Source organism: Palaemon carinicauda, chromosome 3 (assembly GCF_036898095.1).
Source record: "Palaemon carinicauda isolate YSFRI2023 chromosome 3, ASM3689809v2, whole genome shotgun sequence".
In the NCBI taxonomy this organism is placed as follows: Eukaryota; Metazoa; Arthropoda; class Malacostraca; order Decapoda; family Palaemonidae; genus Palaemon; species Palaemon carinicauda.
In genome coordinates, this window is record NC_090727.1 from 123,325,856 (window position 1) to 123,340,855 (window position 15,000).

Sequence of the window (15,000 nt, forward strand, 5' to 3'; positions counted from 1 at the left end):
ATAAACAATCCTAGCAGCAATTCCTAGTCAGTGTGATTTTTGTTAGGCATAGTAAATTTTCATATTTTGGTTGTATTATGAAATGTTTAAATTAATATCAATTACCCGCATGCTGGTTATCCCAATTTTATTACATTTTCATGTAAGAAACCTCTAAACCTGCCGTATTTGCTACCACAACTACACGTTTAGTGTTTGGTCACGATGTTTCAAGTGCTTGTTTACATGAACACAGTGTTGCCAAATGTTCTTAATAAACTTTTGGTAAAGAAGTAAAATCCAGTAATATTTCCCAAATTCCTCATATAGCTTACACATTTCTACAAAAAATAATCATTGAACAAGGAGATCTCTAGAAATTCCTCTAGGTGGAATACTAGATATTTTCTTCTAACTTGGTAACACTGAACTCATCTAACAGTGAGATGTTTTTACCAAGATCGTATTCAACAACTGTCTTTGTCATATTTTGGAACTCAGGCATCAAATTCATTATTAAAATATTACTTTATCACAAAATATTTACAAAATATGAGAAAATAGATAAATACTGCATAAACAACCAATATGGCACAGAATTGTCTGATAGGAGACCACTAGTTGGCATGTTTGCTTTTAGAAAGGGATTGGCGAGTCATCAGCTGATCACCACAATATAAAAATAACATGCTATAGTACTTCATTAAACGAAGAGAAATTTAAAGCTAAATCTATTTATTACTTATGTCTGGTGAGTGTGAGTGCTTGCATGTTATTAGTTTTGAGTTTGAGGTTTGTCAAACTATCGTACGCAGCTTTTTCGTAGTGTTAAGACGCAGGGGGATATTTGGAGGCATTTTTCTGGAAAAGAAAGGTGAGTGAAACTGACCTAACGAGCCGGCTATACATTTCTCAAATACCCAAATAAAATACGTACGTGTGGAATTTTCTCGAAAGCGTCCAACGTCGTTTGTTGTTGACGCCGCTAGACGGCAGCGCATCGGAGGGACGCCAATCGAGCACCACCTTGATCAGTCCTCTCATCTCGTGCGCATCGTGTGGTTGTCCTCTATTCGCTCAGTTTTAACAGTTTTATTTATCTTCCTTTTTCACGTGTTGTTTCCTGTGTTCCGTAATCATGGGTCCTAAAAAGCTTAGTTTCGGTTCAGGAAGTAGTAGTAGTGGTGAGAAAAGGAGGAAGTCTATGCTTTCATTAGAATTAAAGCAAGAAATAATAGAAAAGCATGAGCGAGGTGTACGTGTTAGCGATCTGGCTAAACAATATGGCTGGAATATGTCTACGATCTCGACGATCATAAAACAGAAGGCAGCCATTAAAGCAGTGAAACCTTCGAAGGAGATCACGATTATTTCCAAACGTCGTAGCACTACCCTTGAAGAGATGGAACGAATTTTGTTAATATGGATCAAAGACAAGGAGATTGTTGGCGATACGATCACGGAAACGATCATTTGTGAGAAGGCCAGCGCTATCTACAGTGACTTGAAAGCGGCGCGCTCTCGGGATGACGTGGGGGAGAGTTCAGCCGATCCTACGACGGAGGAATTCAAGGCGTCTCGAGGTTGGTCCGAGAAATTTAGGGAACGGTCCGGGATTCATTCAGTTGTTCGTCATGGAGAAGCTTCGAGTTCGGACACTAAGGCTACTAAAGACTTTGTTAAAAAGTTCAAAAGCATCGTGGCGGAGGAAGGTGTTCAACTGTGATGAAACCGGTCTGTTTTGGAAAAAGATGCCTAGTCGAACATACATTACCGCCGAAGAGAAGAAAATGCCTGGATATAAGCCAATGAAGGATCGGTTGACTCTTGCGCTTTGTGCCAACGCCAGCGGGGACTGCAAAATAAAGCCGTTATTGGTTTACCATTCCGAAAACCCTAGGGCATTTAAAGCACATAGAATTAATAAAGACCTGCTACATGTTCTATGGCATTCTAATTCTAAGGCTTGGGTTACTAGGCATATCTTTGTGGAATGGGTAAACGTAGTTTTCGGCCCTGCTGTCAAGAAGTATCTTCAGGAGAGGAATTTGCCTTTAAAGTGCTTGCTTTGTTTGGATGTTGCACCCGCTCACCCGAAGATGATATCATCGACGAATACAAATTCATCCAGGTGTTGTATCTTCCACCGAATACCACCCCTATCCTCCAGCCCATGGACCAGCAAGTCATCTCTAATTTTAAGAAGCTCTACACCAAGCACTTATTTAAGCAGTGCTTTAATGTCATGCAAAGCACCAACTTAACTTTGCGTGAATTTTGGAGGAGCCACTTTAATATCGTGCACTGCTTAAAGATCATTGATCAGGCTTGGGAGGGAGTAACTCGTCGGACCCTGAATTCCGCTTGGAAGAAGCTTTGGCCTGATGCTGTTGCTCCCAGAGATTTCGAAGGTTTTGGCTCCAAGAATGAACCTGTGGTTGCCTCCGAGGAAGACATCGAAGAGATTGTATCCCTTGGCAAGTCCATGGATCTGGAGGTGGATGAAGATGACATCACCTAACTCGTCGATGAGCATCGTGAATAGCTCACCACCGAGGAACTCAAGGAGCTGCAAGCCATGCAGCATGATGAGTTCCAAGCGCAGTTGAGTGATTCGGAGGAGATCGAGGAGGTAGGCCAAATCTTGGGTACGGCGGAAATAAAACAGATGTTGGCATGTCATCAACACGTTGTTGATTTCATCGACAAGCATCACCCAAGAAACTTCAAGTTTGCCGTGTTGTTGCGCAGTTCGGTGATGTTTGCTTAACGCATTTTAGAAAAATCCTCAAAAGCCGTACCAAGCAACTTTCACTCGAAAATTTCTTTAAAAAATCTTTAAAACGGTCTAGTGATCATGATGAAAAGAAAGAAAGTGAAGCAAAGAAAAGGAAGACCGAATCGAGTGAAAGTGATGAAAATTAAAAATAAGAAAAGAAAAAATGTAAAAAAAAAATATAAAATTATAAAAATGAAAAAAAAATAAGCTAAGTTAAGTTAAAGTTCACGTAGTAGTGTATGTTAGTGTAAGTTATCGTACACGTTATCGTACAAAGTCATCGTCCCTACCTCCTCGCTGATCTTCCGTCTCCTCCTGCCTAGCAGTCCCTACACCTGCGCTGGCCTGTCGCTAAGGTAAAGTGTTACATTAAAACCCCTTTTTTATTCATTATTTCATTATCATTATTCTTTTTTTTTGGTTTGAAATATGTATTTATTATACAGGTATTGTATTAACGTAATTTGTAATTATGTGTAGCCATTTATTAAGGATTTATTATGGTGAACCAACCGTGTGTCACACAATTGTACATAATTCCTTTTGTATATATTATGCTTGTATCTTCGCTCTTCCCTCGCACTAAAACGAACATGAAAATTCATGTCTGCTTTTCTCCTCTGTAACATTGTCAATATTTGAACATGAAAATTCTTGTTGTTTTGAGATTTTGTATATAAAGGAGAGTGTTCTTTAATAAACAACTCAGTTGATTGCATCCTGCCTTTGAGTCATAACCTCTCTCTCGGCACCGTCACATTGGTGACCCCGGAAGTCGACTCGCTCCCGCTGCCTTCCACCTCCACCTCCCTCACCCCTCCATCGTTGGTACTATGATGGACTCTACTACAGCAGTTGTCACTGCGGCCGCTCCATTGAAACTTTCACCGTTCGCCAGCGGAGAGGCGTTTGCTTGGTTTCAGCTCGCAGAAGTCCAGTTTCGCATCAACGGCGTGACTCGCTTAACCACCAAAGCAGATTATGTTCTCGCGGCGATACCCGAGGACACCTTCCCGGAAATATCCGACTGGCTTTGTGAACAAGGAGACACCCCAATAGCGTATGACGCCCTCAAAACATATCTTCTGCAGCAGTACTCGCCGTCGCCAGCCGCCCGTGTAGCAAAGCTTTTTCAGCTCTCGCAACAACCGTTGGGGGACCAAAGGGCTTCGCTTTCCCTCAGGGAAATGACCAGTATCGCTCGCCTTTAACCTGCCGCAGACGGCTCTCCTCGTGAGGTGAACCTAATTCGTGCCCTTTGGATACGCCATTTACCTGGACCTATACGCGCTGCCATACCCGATGTCGATAGTTTACCCATAAAGGACTTGATGACCAAAGGCGACGCCCTTCTGGACAGCCACTTCAAGACCTCCATCAACGCCTCCACCCCTGACGAAGAGGATGCCTATTCAACGTCAACTGAAGTTGACATGAATGCCGTAGGACATACACGCCCACACCGTGACGTGCCGAAGCAGAGACAAAGCCGCCCACCACCCACCAATCGCTCGCGCCCCAACAAACAACTTCTACAGCCACTTACTACCTCCCATCCGCCGCAGTTTTGCTACTACCACTTCAGATTCGGAGCAACTGCGAAGAAATGTGCCAAGGATTGTCAGTGGCCAAAAAACGTGTAAGTAGGCCATCGCTCGTGGCGGTGGCCTCCCGTGATTTTAATCTTTTCTTTTTACAGGATGCAGGAACGGGTGTGCGATTTTTGGTAGACACGGGTGCTTGTCGTTCTCTTTTGCCAAGGAAACTCTTCAAGACATGACGTAGTCTGTCTACATCTGGCGACGTCCGCTTGGTAGCTGCCAACGGATCTGCGATACCCACCTACGGTTACGAGAACCTCACATTATCGTTCGGAAACGGTAAATTCAATTGGAAGTTTCTCGTTGCTGATGTCACCATGCCAATCCTCGGTGCGGATTTCCTCTCTCATTTCCACCTTCTGGTCGATGTCGCCCACCGACGATTGGTCCACTCAGACTCGTACTTGTCGACACCTCTTCAACCCGCCCCCTCTAACCTCGCTCTCCACATTAGCGCACCCACGGATGCCTACGCCCACTTCCTCACGTCGTACCCGCAAGTTTTCCGTCCAGAACTTCGCCAAACGCCCACGGTTCCTGCCAAGCACGGTATTTATCACCATATCAAGACGAAATTCAGACGTCTGGCACCGGAACGATTGGCAGACGCCAAACAGACGTTCGCCGAAATGGATGAAATGGGCCTTTGCCAAAAGGCCTCCAGCCCATGGTCGTCACCCTTACACATCATTCTGAAGAAAGACGGCTCCCTCCGTCCGTGCGGGGATTACAGGCGCCTGAACATGCAAACAGAACCGGATCACTACCCCCTCCGAAACATTGCCGACGTGACCTCCTACCTGCACAAAGCAAAGGTTTTCTCTACGCTCGATCTCTTGAAGGGGTATTATCAGGTGCCTATGAACCCAGAAGACATCCCCAAGACTGCCATCACCACTCCGTTTGGTACATACACCTTCAATTACTCCTCTTTTGGCCTTCGTAATGCTGGGGCCACTTTTCAACGTCTCATGGATGGCATCTTAGGGGACCTCCCTTTCTGTGTATGTTATGTGGACGACATACTTGTGTTCTCCTCCTTAAAAGAGGAACACCTCCGTCACCTGCGCATCGTGCTCGACCGCCTGCAACAAAACGGCCTTGTAGTCCGGTACGACAAGTGTACCTTTGGCGCCAACGAAGTATCGTTCTTAGGGCACCGCATAACTCCTGAAGGTGTCCACCCCCTCCCTGAGAAGGTAGCAGCCATTCAGAACTTCCCCGTGCCCTCGACCGTCAAAGCTCTGCAGGAATTCTTGGGCATGATCAACTATTATCACCGTTTTCTGCCAGTCATTGCCGCCACTCTTGCTCCCCTCTACGCCTCTCTCAAGGGCAAGCCGAAGGACCTGAAGTGGGGTCCCCTTCAAGATGCGGCCTTCTGCAATGCAAATAAGGCCCTATCAACTGCTGCGGCTCTCACTTTTCCTATCCCACATGCCCCTCTCCTTCTCTCCACCGATGCCAGTGACGTCGCTATTGGTGCAGTACTCGAGCAGGTGTTCAACGGCTCGCCCCGCCCATTGTCCTTCTTCAGCAGAAAACTGTCCAAGGCAGATTCGGGTTATTCTACCTTCGATTGAGAATTGCTGGCGGTGCACTTGGCTGTCCGTCACTTTCGCCATTTCTTAGAAGGTACGCCCTTCGTCATTCGCACAGACCACATGCCTCTGGTGCACGCCTTTACTCGACAGTCTGATGCCTGGTCCGCCCGGCAACGCCGACATCTCTCCGCCGTGGCTGAATACAATAGCACCCTTCAATACGTCCCTGGGAAAATGAATCCCGTTGCCGATGCCCTTTCAAGAAACACGTTGGCTGCCGTTCAACTGGGATTGGATGACAATGCCCTGGCTGAAGCCCAACGACAGGATCCAGAGTATCAAGCATGTAGGACATCCTGCACATCCCTCCGTTGGGAAGACTTTCCCCTCGAAGACTCCAACACCACCCTCCTCTGTGACGTCAGTACTGGTAGACCGTGACCTTGGATTCCTGCTCCCATGCGCCGACAGGTGTTTGATTTCATTCATGGCCTTTCACATCCCTCGTGCCGTTCTACTGCACAGCTGCTAAAGGCAAAGTTCATTTGGCACGGCATTTCTAAGGATGCTAAGGATTGGGTCCGTGCCTGTACTTCTTGCCAAACTTCCAAAGTACATCGACACACGGATTCAGGGTGGGCACCTTTCCTCAACCTCAGTGTCGTTTCGCACACATTCACGTCGACGTTGTAGGCCCCCTACCCACATCACAAGGACATCGTTACCCGTTTACCATCATCGACCGCTCCACCCGTTGGCCTGAAGCCATTCCCATGGAAACTGCAATGTCCGCCTCATGTACATCTGCCTTACTCTCTGGATGGATTGCAAGATTTGGTATCCCTGAACATATTACTTCTGACAGGGGAACCACTTTCACCTCTCAATTGTGGACATCATTAGCGAATCTCCTGGGCATCACCCTACATCAGACAACGGCCTACAACCCCGCTGCCAATGGAATGGTTGAACGTTTTCATCGCACCCTCAAAGCAGCTTTGATGTCCCGCTGCAAGGATTGCAACTGGTTTACTCAGCTTCCCTGGGTCCTCCTGGGACTAAGGACCACTCCTAAAGACGCCCTCGACGTCTCGGCAGCTGAAATGGTGTATGGCGACCCGTTGGTCGTCCCTGCCGAATTTTTTCCTTCTACAACCTCCTCCGATGATCTCCAGCGCATACGTCACATCGTGGGAAAATTCACTCCGTGCCGCCAGACTTACAAGCCCCCAGCAAAGCGTCACATACCAACAGACTTGCACTCTGCAACGCACGTCTTCCTACGCAACGACACTACCAAGCCACCACTAACGCCCCGTTACACGGGCCCTTTCCTTGTGATCCGACGCAGTCCGAAAGCATTCCTACTAAACATTCGTGGCAAAGAAGATTGGGTCTCCATTGATCGTCTAAAACCTGCTTATCTCCTGCCAGATGACCCGCCTACAGTTTGCCTCTCTAGATCAGGGCGCCCTATTTAACTTGTACAGTATGTCATTTTTAGGGGGGGAGCCATGTACCAACCGTGTGTCCCACAATTGTACATAATTCCTTTTGTATATATTATGCTTGTATCTTCGCTCTTCCCTCGCACTAAAACGAACATGAAAATTCATGTCTGCTCTTCTCCTCTGTAACATTGTCAATATTTGAACATGAAAATTCTTGTTGTTTTGAGATTTTGTATATAAAGGAGAGTGTTCTTTAATAAACAACTCAGTTGATTGCATCCTGTCTTTGAGTCATAACCTCTCTCTCGGCACCGTCACAATGGGTTTTTAGGCTTAGGAACGAATTAAATAAATTACCATGTACTCTTATGGGAATATTTGCTCCAACATACGATCGTTTTAACATACGAAGCAGTTTCTGGAACGAATTAAGATCGTATGTAGAGGTATCACTGTATATATATATATATATATATATATATATATATATATATATATATATATATATATATATATATATTGTGGCGGGATGTTGTAAAACAACCCCCACACCCTTGAACACACTAACTGACAAATGTCTCCTCTGCACAAACTTTCCCCTTACGTTATCAACTGGACTCTTGGACAGAAGGAAAATGAAAACGAAACATAACCTTAACACTATATTCTTAAAAGTAAACGCAATCAAAATTATTTCTATACTTGGAACTAAAGATATCATACAGACAACGCAAAAAAAAAACTTAACATACAAAATAAATAACAAATACCACATTCACATAAACCCGGAGAAAAAAATATCAAAACTTAAAACTAAGATGCACCACAACCAAATATGTTTATATATATATTTTAGGGACACCAATACAGTCGTCTACACACTGCCAACTGTCTTTAATGGCAAACTACCACAGCTCTGTGGGTAACACTACAGCAAGGGCCAATGTGCCATAGCTGCCTCCCTAATCGGGGTCGTAATCATCATCATCATCATCGTCATCCTTATCATCATCATCAATAACAGCAATCAAAATTCATTCGGTCCGGGTCATCAACATTTAACTAAATCTGAACAGTCGTATCCAGTTCCTTATCATAAGCCAGGTTGTCAATCAATATTTAAAATATAAGCTCTCCAAAGGAGGAATCACGGCCTGCCAAAATAAAAAAGAAAAACACTTATGAACACTCCTAGCTAACTAAACTATCGCACTATAATCAAAGATAAATAATAAACTGTTCCTATCATTCACAATCACGACAAGCAAAGATAAACAAAACTGTACTTACTCAGAAAATCAATAATCACTTCCAAAGCTGGTAAGAAAAACATAAATATAATCCAGCCTTCACACACGCAACTGCCTTAAGCTGCAGTCAAATAAAAAAAAGCATTCTCCTAAGACATTCACCACTGTCGTAACCTAACTAAAAACAAAAACAAACAATCTCATTTAAACCAACAGTCTTTCTCACCACAAACAATCGATACACTAACTACTTTCGCTCGCTAACACAATCTCTCTCTCTCTCTCTCTCTCTCTCTCTCTCTCTCTCTCTCTCTCTCTCTCTCTCTGGATTTGGCAAAAGAAATTAAACAAAAAATAAAACAAAAATTAATCCTCCACATTCCTCCCCCCTTACTTTGCCAAATCCTACTACATTCTCCCACAACCACTTACATTATTTTTTTCATAACCCAGTCGCAATCGGGAACAGGACCTCTGCTCCGAGTAACTGGGCCTCCATACCCTCTCTAATTCACTTCTTCCTTATCACAATCATTCGCTACATTAACACTATTCCTATCTAAATCCTTATCCTCTAATATATCATGTACAATCATATCTACCTCGTTCTCGTCTGGTCCTATAATTACACTCATTTCTGTAAACAGTTCATCCATTTCATCAAAAATATTCTCAACTTTAGCAAAAGATTCATTCATACTACTAATCATTCTCCTATCTCTCACTCTCGCATTCGTCATTCTTTCTTTTACATCACCTAAGGAAAAGCCACACACACTATAGGTATCATTCATACTCAGCCATGATTCATCTGTATTAACACATTTATCTTCCATACACACTTGCACATTTACACCCTTGTCATACTTATTTCTATTCTCACTTTTACTTATAAAATTTCCCCTTCTTTCATCTTTACTTAAAGCTCTTGTATTCTTCCTTTTCTTATATTCTACTAACACCAACTGTTTACCTTCCAGACCTAAGTCCTCATACATACTAGGTTCACACTTGTTCCTTTTCAACCATTTACTCATCCCATTCTCTTGGATATACTCAGGTACCTCTTTCCATTTACGCAACTGGTTGTGGTGGGCCCTAATTTTTTCCACAATACCACCCACACACAACTTACCCAAAACGTAACTTAATCCACTCGAACCAACTTCTAACACCTCATAAGGACCTTCAAATTTATCACGCACCTTATTTACATTCATTCTACCCTTTTCAATTACTTCTTTCATCACTCTCTCACCAACTTTAAAGCTTTTAATCCTCTTATTTGCTTTCCTCCACACATCTCTATCATCCTCCGACACATCCAACCTCGGTCTTATTATCTTTTCAAAATTTAACACAAACTTACATGGAGACATAACCGTACTCTTATGCACTGTTGCATTGTAAGCCCACAACGCTCTACCAACATACAAATCCCAATCATTATCACATGTACTCATCATTCGCAAAATTTCAGTTAATGTTCTTACAGTCCTTTCAGCCAACCCATTCGCACTTGGCATATAAGGAGTCGAATACACATGTTCAATACCCCATTCTCTTAACATCTGCTCAAACTCCCATCCAACAAACTCAGGGCCATTATCACTTAACATTCTCACAGGCTTACACACACACATCGGCAACATCACTTGACTAACCATTCTTGCAACAGTCTCACTCCGTTTATCCTTGATAAGTATTGCATAGGTAAATTTACTCATGTGATCAACCATAACAATCATTCCCACATGTCCTCTCGTAGTCACAGGCAACGAAACACAATCAATCACAAACATCTCAAATGGTTCTTTCATACGTAATCTCAAAACAGGCGGATTAGCATGCACTCTCTGATACTTCCCTTTCTGGCAATCTTCACACGTAGTCGCTACATCCTTACATATCTGACTCAACCCAGGTGTAAACAATCTCTCACGCATGCATTCCCATAATTTATTCTTACCCATATGCCCATATCTGTCATGCACTAACATACACATACTTACTGCTGCATGCATCGGAAACACAGGAACATATATATCTTTATCCATTCCTTTATGTAGAAAATAAACAATATTCTTACACACAATAAGTCTCTTACTAACTTTCTTATACACCTCTAAATCAGACGGCCATTCTTCTACCTCAATATTATTCAACATACATTCACGTAACCTTTTAATTTCCACACATTCCTCTTGCATTTCTTCCACCTCCTCTTTAGTCAGTAGATCATCCTCACTCCTCGTAATATCAACCATGCCAACAAAATTCGCCATAAATACACTATTATCTTCTATCACAACTACTTCACATCCATTCTTCAGAAGCAAACCACTACCAATATCAACTGATAAATTATGCAATCTTAAAAAGTCAATTCCTATCAAAAAACAACTAGGCATCTCATTCTCTCCCATTACAATGAAATTATGTTCCACCTCAATACTTCCCAGTTTTACTTTCAAACGCACTTCTTCCCAAACTAGCAAACTTCCTTTACCTATCCCATGAATTCTCACACTCGTACATTGCCTTTTCACTTCCCAATTGTACCGCTCTATTTCCTTGATAACAGACATATTCACTAATGACACTTGCGCACCTGTATCAATTAAACTACAGTATTCATTCTCATTTATACCCACATACGTCATCATTCTTCCTTTTACACCATGCATACAAATGTTTACTCTTCTATCAATAGGGTCATTCTTGCCACACCTATGTTCATCTTCGCTATCTTCCATGCTCATACCACTCAGATTCAAGTCATTCAGCGAATCCTCCTTCTCACTCAATAACTTGCAACATCTTTCATTACATTGTAACCTCAATATATACTCCCTTTCAGTGTCCTTATTTGCCCGGTATTGCATCGGACGATTCCACCCAAAATACAAATAAACAGTGACACCATACAACATACTTACTACCAACAATACTTTTGATAACAATTCACCCTCAAGCACACTATCCTCCTCCTTATATGCCATTTCTTTCGATACTTCATTCCTAACACTCATTCTAAGCTCATCTACACTAGCAGGTATATCCTTATTCAAACCCTTCAATTCAAACTTATTCAACCCACCCAAAATACATTTATACACCATGTCATCCCCTTCAAAACTTTGTACCACCACTAAATCTTCCGGTAACCTTTCAAAATTACTATCATTCTCGCTACTATCTTCTATCTTACCATGCATCCTTGACCTTGCATCTGCTATCACGTTCTTACTCCCAGGTACATATTCTAGCTTAAAGTCAAATTCATTCAAATCCTCTATTGTCCTCGCAACCCTAGCATTCACAGACTCTTTCCTAATCATGTACACTAGGGACTGATGGTCAGTACGCACAATAAATTTCACACCATACAAAAACACCTTCAACGCTTTCACGCAAAATCTTATCGCAGCCAACTCCCTTTCAATCGTGGAATACTTTCGCTCAGCCTTATTAAATGCTTTACTTACATACGTTATCACTCTCAACTGTTCATCTCCATTTATTCTTTGTATTTGAACCAAGCAACCACCCATACTAATCCCACTAGCATCCGTATATAACTCTAGCATACTCGCATGCTCACTATAGTCGGGAAAGGCCAAAATGACGTCTCTCGCAGCCTCTTCTTTCAACTTTTCAAATGCTTCAATCATACGCTCATCCCATTTCAGTCTCGTACTATTTCTCTTACCTGTCCACTCATTCAAAGGTTTCCCTATTCCCGAACAATCTCTGACAAACTTTCGACCAAATTCAATCAACCCAAGAAAACCTCTCAACTCACGCACCGTACGAGGACGTGGAAATTCTCTCACCTTACTCACAAACTTATCATTCTTCCTTATACCCAATTCACTCACCACATGCCCAAGAAATTCCACCTCCCCGGCCAACCATGTACACTTTTCAAGCTTAACTTTCACACCAACTTCTATCAAACGTTCTAATACTGCTTCAAGCAACTGCATGTGTTCCTCAACAGTCTCACTATCAATCAAAATATCATCTATAAAAACAGTCACCTTCTGTCGATCAAACCCAGCCAAAACTACATTCATCGCCCTCTGGAAGGCAGCAGGCGCATTAGCAAGGCCAAAACTTAATCTTCTAAACTGATAATGGCAATTACTACTTGAAAATGCCGTAATGGGCCTGCTCCCCTCTGCCAGAGGCATCTGGTAATAGCCCCTAACTAAATCTAACTTTGTAAAAACTTTCATACCATGCATCTTATACACACAGTCAGACACTACATTCATCGGGAAACGTTCTTTAACAGTTACTTCATTTACCTTCCTATAATCAATACACATACGTAAACTTCCATCCGGCTTTCTTACAGGTACAATAGGGCTATTCCAGGCACTCTCACTCCTTTCTATTACACCCATTTGCTCTAACTCCTGGCACTGCTCTTCTATTTCTCTGGCAATAGGCGGAGAAAAATGTCGGGGACGCTGATATATGGGGGTATCATTACTAAGAACTATCCTAAATTCAGGCAGCTTTGACCCCCCACAATCCTCGTCACCACGACTCAAAACTCTCCGTCTATCCCATAACATCCAATACAATTGTTCCCTTTCTCCCTCACTTATATTCTCATCTACATTAATTCTTTCTTTCAAACTTTCACAGTCCCAATCGTCATCCTGCTTTATCTTACCCATCATAACATGTCTCAATTTAACATACCTTTCATCCTCTATATTGACCAACGTATACATACATCCCATGCAATCACCCTCACGTATACCCCGTATTCTCTTCCTCCTTACAATCGGCAACAAGCTCACATATACCTTCGGCTCCTGCAAATTCAAAATACCATCATATACATGCACACTGGTTTTCACTAAATTACTTGCTTCCGAACCTTCCACTACGTATTCACAATTGCCACTATTGGCAATTCCCAGACTATTCGGCCAGGCAACTTTGACACTGACAACCTCACTCACATCTCTCAAGAACTTAACACCTTCTTTCGCTATTAACCTTTCCATACCTTCGTATATACACCACCATCTTCATTCAAATAAAATTCCCCATAAATTTTACCCTTAACTTTCATCTCTATCATATTTACACTAGGATGTACAATCATACCACATTTTTTCAAGAAGTTATAACCTAACAACACATCATATTTGTCATATACTCCCTCAACCACATAAAAATCATTATCTTCCATCATCAGCCCCCCAATCATAACATTTTCACGTAACTTTCCTTGCAGAGACATATTTAAATTACCGATACCTTTCACTTCACCTTTACACCCCCTAAATTCACAAACATCCCTTACCTTATCGTACGCATTCCTAAACATTAAATTGACACCACAACCAGTATCAATCAGACCAACTAGCTCTATACCATTAAAATTTACTTTTACACTCATGCAGTCATAAGCTCTTTCACCCATCACGTCTTCATGCAGTAAACCTTCACGAACATGCATCACATTCACTCCGCACACACTCGAGGACTCACCCAGCTGAACCCTCTTATACTCTAGTTTCCCGAACATCCTGGCTGACTTACTCCCTTCTTCCTACATACTCTAGCTACATGCCCATCTGCACCACATTCAGTACACTTACCCCGCGGTTCTTTGCACATTCTAGCATAATGACCATCCTTACCACAATTGCCGCAAATCACATTTGTACGATTACTCCGGCATCCACTCGCTATGTGCCCAGTCAAACCACACCGATAACATTTTACCCCTTTCTCTTTCTTGCACTCGCTAATTCTATGCCCTACCTCACCACATCCAAAACAAGCACCTAGAGCCTATCTACATTCATTCTTCTTATGTCCTACTTTCCCACATCTATAACACTTCTCTTCACGGATACAACTACCTGACCTACCTTGCGGTGCACTAGCACTCCTATCCCTCCAAACCTGATTCCCTTGCCTAAACCCTTCATTTGTCCTTACAGGTATTCCCACATTACTCGCCCTAACATTCCTATCTACTACACTATCAGCTACCCTCATCGGTCCTCTCATAACAGCATCTCTAAAACTAACAAATTCTGGCACACTTTCCTCCCTTCCAGTTCTTACACTCACAGATTTACTTTCTTTCATACATCTATCCAACTCGTAATCCTCAACTATCTCTAAAATAGCATCCCATGTCAATCTTTCTTTCGTCCACCTCATTTTCTCCTTCCGTTTCAAATTAACAAACTCAGCAACATTCTCGGGTACAGTAGCCAAAAACTTCTTCATTAACTCCTTATTCTCATTTATACCTTCATCCCCATACTTCTTCCTAGCTAAAGTTTCCAACCTACATACAGACATAGATATCGCTTCTCCTGCATTCATCCGTGCCTCATCAAAATCATTCTTACG